This window comes from Rousettus aegyptiacus, unplaced genomic scaffold, assembly GCF_014176215.1.
Source record: "Rousettus aegyptiacus isolate mRouAeg1 unplaced genomic scaffold, mRouAeg1.p scaffold_m13_p_1, whole genome shotgun sequence".
Classification (NCBI taxonomy): Eukaryota; Metazoa; Chordata; class Mammalia; order Chiroptera; family Pteropodidae; genus Rousettus; species Rousettus aegyptiacus.
Window position 1 is genome coordinate 163,374,189 of NW_023416284.1, and position 9,376 is coordinate 163,383,564.

Below are 9,376 nucleotides of genomic sequence, written 5' to 3' on the forward strand. Positions count from 1 at the left end.
ATTATCTTGATCTAGCTTTCAAGAAATAGAATATACCTGAAATTTGTTGTTTAAGTATTTTATTTCCTAGAAAATAATGTTTACATTTAAGAGTGTATTATATGTATTTCCGATCTTTTTTTAAAGCAACTTTGAAGTTGGAAAATCATTAAAAATAAATATTATGGCTTACGGTTTATTCTAAAATAGTAGATATTTCATAACAAAAATTACAGAATATCACAGAGTGAAAGTTTCTTCAGTTTATTCAAAAATCTGTAATGAGGCAACTGTGATGAAAGATTCATTGACAATTTGTGTAAGGTTCCTGCAGAGCACATCGAACATGTAGAAGTCTGACAGATGCTTGGACTTCACAGGGTTATAAAAGCTCCATTCTTTTCATAAAATGAATTGCCAGGCCCAGGACAACACTGCTAACACAAGGAAAATTCAGTAGAGTTGGACAACAGTACCAAGAGGAAGACTCGAGAGTTTGGATACGCACCAATAGCCATGTAAAGTCTGTTTTCTGACTTATTCTCGATCTCCAGGGTTCTAGTTCTCTTAATACCCTTTCTACCTTTCAAGGCTAACTCACTTTCCTTGGATCTGATTCCTGACATTTTTTTCAAATATGGATCTGGAACTTCTCTTTGGTTAATATTTATGCTGTCCTCTTAGTTCATGAAATCCACTTGGGCTCAGAACACCTATTGCTAAAATAGCCTAGTCACCATATGTTACTTTTTCTCAAGTAGTACAAGAAAGAATTTCTCACGTTTAAAGAAATATCAGCAAATCTCAATATGATCTTTTTAAATCCGATAATATGATTTTAAATCTCATTTCAAAGAAGGACTAGGTTAAAATATCAAAGAATAGTCTAGAAAAGAAAAAGACTAAGAAGGGGAGCCAGCTCCTCTCTATATTAGCGACAATAAATACATGCGCACAGCTGGGCTGGAATAGCTTCAACAGCAGTAAGAATTTAATATATCATAATGGAAGCCTCATAAAATAACCAATAAGGAAAAGGATAATGGAGCAGAAAATTCATTTATACCTGTATCATACACTATATAATACAGTAAAAAACTAAGAATTTTATTTTAGAGTTGAATAGTTATCAATATCTAAATGCTGGATTACTTTATTAACCTTAGAAGTTAAAGACTGAATCACAAAACTACCAGTCAATAGATTTTGCTAAAGAGACTCTGAAAACCTTTGCATCTTCCCCACAAAAAAATCTTTTTTAATCAAAGTAAAAAGGAATACAAAAGACGTATACAGTAAATATGATAAATACAGCAAATTCTTTATCATTTAAGAAATTAGTAAGAAAGGCCAAAAAAAAAAAAAAAATCCCCGTATATAAATGATTTGAACAAGAGGAAGCAAAAAAGACTTAAAATCATGAACTTGCTTAAAAATAAAAATAAAAAATACATAAAAATAACAATAAGGACTTTGTCAATTCAAACATACTTCATACTGTTAGAAGAGGCATCTGGAATTTGATATACTTATCCACAACAGCTGACAGTATTAATTGCTACAAATAGTTTGGAAAACAATTTAGCACTATATATACAGAATGATAAAAATTTTGACACAGTAATCCCACTTTTGGAAATTTGGTGTAACAAAGCCAAAATAAATCAGAAGCAGCAGTATTTATGACAGGAAGAAAGAAAGGAAGAAAGGAGGGTAGGAAGTTAAGAAATTAGAAGGAAGTAAAAAAGGAAGAAAATAATAAGGCATTAATTAAATTATGGTACAAGCAGCCAAGTGAATACTACGTGAACTACAAAAAGCAAGTGTAATACGCTTAATATGTAATATTCGGTTTTTTAAAAAAGCAGGGTATATCCTTTGCATATATTAAATTAGCTACCATGAAAAAACTGAGCATGAATATCAGTATTAGGAGGGAATTTTCGAGAGAGAAAATAGTTGAAATTTACTCTAACTTCCAAACATTTTTTTCTGTTACTTTATATTCCTCAAAATAGTAATAAAACAGAAGCAATGCTGAGTAGAACACTGATACAGTCACCAACTCTTCTAGGCCAACAGGTACTCCCATTCTTCATTATACATAGAGAGGAGAGAGCAGCTATTAATTGACTATGGAAGTTTCTGAAATAGGGGTAACAAAGAAAAAGAAAAAGAAAAAGAAAAAGAAAAAGACCACTTTACTTATTTTTCTTTAAGCCAGGAGCTGTCTAAGATCATCCACTTTCCGTAACACAGGAGAGAAGATTATGTAGGTAAATGATTATTTCTATTTCCATGCGAACTTCAAAAAAGCACTTGATATAATCTTCCAGATAGGGACTGAGTTTTGAGTCACTTATTGGCACTTTGTTGTATTAATCATCACCATCAAATAATAAACTATTAGTCATTCTGTTGGACATGCTGCTACACTGGCCTTTATCTGGTAAAAATGTACTCCACCCTAATAACAGAAGGTATTTTTTTTTAAAGAAACTGGGTAAATCTGGCATTTGGACAGGCTGTCTCCCCACTTCTAGTTCATCTTACACTTTCCGATGGCTTCGGTTCCCAATCTTGATCAGAGAGGAAGTAGCAATGGCATTGCCTGCCCTGCTGTAGGTTTTTCCTACTTGTATCAGGGAATAGGTTTTCCTTTTTAATGATTAATAACAATCGGGTGAAATTTTTCTATTGTTAGGTTGTCATTTCTAACTTTCCATTGCTGTCAGCCTGGCGGCTAAAAATGAAACAAAACAAAAACGCCTCTAACAGTCCCAGAAACCACTGCTCTGAGTTGGCATCAATGGGCAGCAGTGTTTCTGAACTGACAACTTTAGATGGAGGTGTCAGATTTATAGCTGTACCTGCTTTATTGCCTCCTCAACTGTGTAAAGCTGCTACAAGTGCTTATTTCCTTTTAATACCTAAGCCCAAAACTATAACATAAGAAAAAGATTTCTATTTCCTGCCTCCTAGTCTTATAGTTTCAAAACTGTCTTTTGACAGGTTATTAAAATCTTTAAAGTTGACATGCAGGTTGTGGGTTTTGGTTTTGTTTTGTTTTGTTTTGTTTTTGAATGCTCACATTGATGGTTTTAGAATATCTTGAAAAGCAAGGTAGAATTTAGCTTTCTGAAGACAGCCTTCAGGTTGCATAGCTCTGGCCCTTGTCTCTCAGAATGCCACTGGGCCCTGAAGGAGAGATTCTGGAAAGTAGCTCTGGAGAACATGGTGGCTGTTAGTTAGCAAAGTGTTACTGCAATAACTAACTCTGGGCCTTAAAAATGCTTTTAGTACAGTTCTGGCTCAAGACTGACAGATCCTTTGCTGTTCTACATCGTATAGCTGATATGCTTTAGTTCTTGGTAAAGAATTCACTCCCTTATAGAAACTGATACAGACAATTAACTGGAGCAGGGCACGAATATGGACTATCTTGATACCGTGCTGTGGCCAGGACTGATTAAAATCCATGCACATGTTTAGTCAAAAAGACAAAAATTGTGTTTTATACATAGAATATTGGATGTAATTCCTTACCTGCCTCATTGAGGCAATCTATTTTATAAAAGTGCTTTTTCCATTAAATGTAGTTATTTTCCTTATCATATCTGTAAATATTTCATAACTTACCAGATACTTCTAGCAAACAAGAACAATTTCCACATGGAATCATGCTACTAAAAAGAATTTTAAGTGTTTTTTAAAAATCTTAGGTCCACATAATGTTACTGTAATTTTAGACAAAAGAAGTTCAGTTTCCAGGGAGTGATTGCAGGATGTGCCCATGACATGACGCCTTGGCAGCCTTTACTGGTGGCTTTTCAACAAGGGCTGATGAGTTTCTGTCTTCACTTGGGACCTTGATAGTTGTACTCTGGCTTTCCAGGCTCCAAACTCCTGTGCCTGGAGACATTCAGGCCAAGCTCTAGGTGACAGAGTATTAGAGAAGAGGCCTTGAGAGGCAGGAGTCCCCGGGATCTGTTTTACTTTAGGGCCTGTTTCGTAAGGTGCTGATTTCTTGTCTATGTTTTTTCCTCAATGTAGCTGGGCCTTGGTTTCTTCTTCTGTAAAATACAAATGATAACTCTTACCTCATGAGAATATTTTGAGGAATAAAGATGTTCGAAAGAATACTCGGACAAAAGAGGAAGACGTGTAAGCAAGTGAATAGAGTTCTGTGTATTTTTAAGAGTTTATTGCCAATGGAAAGGACTAAATAGATGACAGCTAAAAATAATGAAAAAAATTTAAATAACATAATCTAGATGTGATTAAGCAGTTTAGTTAGTAAATGGTTTATATATCCCATGTGATAGATACATCCCCTTTCATAAATCTTGAATATAAGGACAATAGGTTCCAATACATACATTTATTCTTATTTCACATACTTAAACCTACGATCGTTTGGATAAATATGGAGGATTATGCAAAACTATATTTTATTGCCAAAGCCCAGGTCTCTTTTTCTTTTTTAAAAATGGACTGTAGGATCCAGGAAGAGCTTAAAAATAACACAGAACTCTATTCACTTACTCCCACGTCTTCCTATTTTGTCCGATTCCATCTCACAACAGTTATATATATTTCGTGTGAATAAAAGACCTAGTAAGTGTCCTTTATAATCTTCATCATGCCTGGTCTCAGCTCTGAATTTTGAGTTATTTTCAGTCAAGTGTGACTTCTTTCCTCTCTTTTCCTACTACTAACTAAAGCTTAGTTTCCTACCCTCAGTGATAATTTACAAATTTTACAGAGCCTCTGAGATTTTAAGTATCTCGTTCTTTGAGGGTCATTTTGATATCAAGGCTGAATTAGATTTTAAGTAAATGAATTTTGTAAACAGTGGTTCTGTGTTTTAAAACTCCTTTGGATATTTTTTCTCCAGAAAAGTATTATTCGGTTTACTGTCATGACATTTTACTTTACATTCAAATTCTCTTATCAATCGTTAATACTTAGCAGAGTACAATATACAGAATGTTGAGAAATAAAATATTATTCATTAATAACATATAATAATTAAACTAATATTCTTCCTTCATTGACGTGGTTCTAGAAAGTAAACAGAGGAGAGTTTAAGTCTGTGTTCCCTCAACATTTATGCGGTACCCACTTTTAGGCAGAGTTCTATTTTGGTAGCTGTGGGAAATCACCCAAAATGTGGGAAAAATGACCCCTACACAATGAATGACTCATGTAAATTTGAAAGGGTGGGGACTTTCAAGAGATCTTGTTGTCCTTGTTCCCTATTTCTGGGTATGTTTATAGTTGTGTTGATAAATAAGCACTTTAGCTCAGCTTTCTCATGTCTGTGGAATGGGGAACATTAGTGTTCAAAAACCGCATTGTATTGTTCTGAAGTGAATGAAGAAGAGTAGCTGTGTGTGCATCCATGTGTGTGCGTGTGTGCACATGTGTGTTTGTGTGTGTGTGTGTGTAAAACACTCGACTAACTTCCAGCATCTTTAGCAAAGAAACTTCATCCCACCTCTAGGGCTTCTGGCATTGGAATTACCTGTGTGCTGACCTCCTTGAATCAGGGGGTAAACACCACCTTATGGAATTATAGGGCAGTTTTCAATGTTTGGTGTCTAGTGAAGAAATGCATCAGCTGGTGAGAAGGGTTTGGTCCTCTGGTGATCTCCTTGGGGAGCTCAGCAGGCCTGCGAGGGCGGGGCCAGCCACGGTGTGGTGTCTCTCTGGCCGTCAGGCCTGAAGGTGTGGAGGGAGGGAGTTCCTGCAAACAATGAAATGTGACAGTGTTCCCACTGGTGGGAGGCCACTGGGGACAGGGCCAAGAGAGTACTGGTGGTTAGGGAAGGATTTGCATAATTACATTCACCTGAGGGGCTCCATTTACCCAACAATGGGTCTCATTGTGGTAAAGCCAGCAGCTGGCCATACTGTTAGAACAATATGAGCTCTGGCCTTATTCTTCCAAAACAAATGCTCGGACTCTGAAAAATGACAATTAACATTTTGAATGCTATATAGTCATTAATAGTACGAATGTTAGCATGATGTGTAATATTCCATATTATGAGGCAAGTATTTATGTTATACATGTATTACTTCATACTCTAGCTGAAGGATTATATACTATTAATAATGCCACATTTATATATATATATACTACCTATAATGTATACAGCCTCCTATTACATATGAACATGTACATGTACGTGTTAAAGTATTAACATATCTGTGAACAGAGTGAGATGACTGTGGAAGTATAAGTTTTCTCCTGATGTTTGGAAAAGAAGGATGTATTAAAGGCCTTTCCTGCATGGGGCACTTTCTGTTTTAAGTTCCAGTACAGTGTCTTTTGTTCTTTGACTCCAAAGCTTACCATAGATTTAGGAGATGCTAATCAGACTTCCAGAAGAGGCACTTGATGGAAGAGGCTGTAATGCTCTCACAGGCCATGCTCCATGGCTGGGGGCATGTTGACCTAAGACTCTAAATAGACAGAACGGAGATATGAAGACAGCAAATACTGTGCCCAGCTCATTTCCTGGTATTGCCCACATTTACATTACAAAGGAAGGTGCAGGAGGTGGAGGCTATGCAGGTTTAGAGGCGATTCCTTTCAGTCTGCCCCGTAATTGTGACATTTTGTCCCTCAAATTTAGAGCACAAGAGGCATTTCCAAGGGGAGAAAAACCACTAATGGGTGTGCCTATTTTTGGCTTTAATTAAGTACACATTTAAAATATAATTTTGTAAACATAGCAACATCCACATTTCTTTTCAGTGTTTTACTGGCAAGGAGGGAATTATTGGGCATTTCAACTGGAAAAGAGCCAGCCTTCTCTTTTGAAACTCCATCTGTGCCTGCCTAATGTAATGAAGGGGTATTTGCTTTAGCAGCTTCTTGACTTTCTTATAAGATATAAAAGCGAGAATCGAGCAGGAGCCCAAATGGGATAGATCTGCTTGTCTTTGGTTTGTCCCTGTCTTCCAGAGATGACATCCTGATAAGGACGAACACATGGTTTTTATCCTCTTTCAACAACAGGCAATGAGAAGTACCTTGTTGCCATGGAGAATGCTCATTCCGAGGGAGGCAGAGGTAACATGAAGTGCCAGGATGGATAACAGGTGCCGTGCAAGGTGTGCACACACAGGAAGCCTCAGGAGGACCCGTGGCTGAGGCTACCGCCAGTTCTCATGAAGAAGCCTCCCATTCCAATCTCTGCCCCACCACCAAGATGAGCTTTCTAATGCAAAAGCAACAACAACAAAACAAAAACAAAACAAGCAAACAAAAAAACACTTCCTCAAAATTCTCCTGGTCCTTGGAGTCCATGGCAGTGGTCCCCAAACCAGGTGGCACATCAGAGCCATCTGGACACGACTCCACCTCCAAACCATCGGAAACAGGAATTCTCAGGGGCGGTCAGACACAGAAAGGAAATTTTAATTTATATTTTACTTTTCAAGTCCTCCAGCTTTTGGAATCAGAGGAATCCATTCATTGTAATGGTTGAGATGCTTTGGGAACTTAATTCTTATTTTTATCAATTAGTCTATGGCAAAACCAGTTGCATTATAGTCATTTCACTTAAAGTTGCAGAACCTATGGACAACGTTAAATGAGGACTTATTGTAACTCGAACCACATGAAAGAACTCAAGCTTCCATTACATATATTTTCAAAGGAATTTCCTTTCCCTGCTAAAGGCCTCTGAGGATTCCCGGGAGTACTCAGATTTTCCTTGTTTTTTTCCTTTTCCCATTACCCCAACTCCGAACTCCTGCCTTTGACTTTTTCCCTTTTCAGTCTGGCAGTCTCCCTGTCCTGTCTTTGTCTCACTTGACCCAATTCTTCTTTCCCAGGTCATCACTACCACCAGACTGACAGTAACTAGTGGATAATAAACCTTAACTAATGACATGGGGAAGACCAAAAACAGTGTGAAATAGGAAACAAGGTAATATTCACTATCGGACGCCCTTCCCGCCATTAGAGAAGTAACTGGGTGGTTCTTGCTGTCTTTGTGCCTCGATCCTGTCCACTCCCTGCCTCCGAGACCCATCTTCTCCTTCCTCCCCTCCCACAGCTTCAAGCTCCTTTCTGCTGTCAACTGAAAGTTTGTGTTCCCCCCAGTTCACATGGCGAAGGCCTTACCGCTGGTATGACGAATACATATCTGAAGATGGAGCCCCTGGGAGATGATGAGGGTTAGAAGAGGTTCTGAGGATAAAGTCTCCATGATGGGACCAGTGCCCTTGTAAGAAGAGGAGAGACCGGAGTTCTCTCTTTCTTCCCTGTGAGCACTCAGCAAGAAGGCAGTCATCTACGAACTAAGAAGAACTAAGAAGAAGGTCTCGCCAAAAACTGAATCCATGAACACCTTGATTGATAAAAGACTTCCTAGCCTCTAGAACTATGAGAAATAAGTGTTACTTAATAAATGTCTGTAGTTTTCCCTACATGGTCAGATTTTTGAAATTGTAAATATCTCTCTTGCTGGGACCCTAAAACGCTTTCCAGATGGTTCGGATGGAGCCAGTCTCCTGACCATGCCTGGGAACCATGGCCTTCCCCTCTGTGGAAGATCCTTCTGGGTACCTCGTACACCTTGGGGAGCCCTGATTACCCTAGAAGAGTCTCTCTGATTTTTGCTCCTCAAAGTGTTCTGTAACTCCAAAGTAACTTTTCCTTTCCTTTGCACCTATCAGTATGACAGCATTCATCATGCGGTATTTGGGGGTTGTCACTGCAGACTTCTCTACTGGTTCAAGAACACCTTAAGGGCAAGTCTTGCTCATTATGGTATCTCTGGCATCCAGCATGCTTGGAATGGAGTGGAATGTGTTTTTTTTTTGTTTGTTTGTTTGTTTTTTTCTGAATGAAGTAAGATGTGGAATGATAAGTATGGGATGGATTAGGAAATTAGGAAGTCACTCCAGAAGAAATAATTTACTGGGGACAAGCTGCCTTTGGGGTTTCTGCCTATGGCTTTGCAGACTGGGACCTGCACATAAGTGTTTGACTGATGGGGCTGGCCATGGAGAACGGAACCTTACTCCCCGTCCACTCTCCTAGCCTTACCTCCAGTATGTATGAGCCAGCGCAGTGGAAGGATATCATTTATTAACTAACCTACCCAGAGGGTCTCATTTTTGGAAGAGACCTGTGGTGAGTTCTCTTGGACTCACCGTGTATGCTAGCAGAGTCCCTGTTTTCGTGAAGCTCCTGCTTCCTGAGCGTGAAGCTCCGTGGTTGGAACCCTAATGAGTCATTTCATTCCTTTTTCTCTGTGAAGGGGGAAAACCTACCACAAAGTTAAATGAAATACTTTAAGAGGTATGTCATTGCCATGTATTTGGAAAATGTTCAAAGAGCTCAAGATGTTTCCATAGGCACCTCAAACTCAAC

The 9,376-nt window shown here is 38.3% G+C and overlaps 1 long non-coding RNA gene across 1 annotated transcript; it reads right to left on the bottom strand.

The window, feature by feature from the left end:
• Positions 1 to 1,356: 1,356 nt before the first annotated feature.
• On the bottom strand, positions 1,357 to 9,104 carry LOC118603406. Its single transcript, XR_004951210.1, has 4 exons — positions 8,123 to 9,104; positions 7,024 to 7,211; positions 6,341 to 6,450; positions 1,357 to 4,052 (listed from the first exon to the last, which is right to left on the bottom strand). It is a non-coding gene; the product is annotated as an uncharacterized LOC118603406 (long non-coding RNA).
• Positions 9,105 to 9,376: the final 272 nt, after the last annotated feature.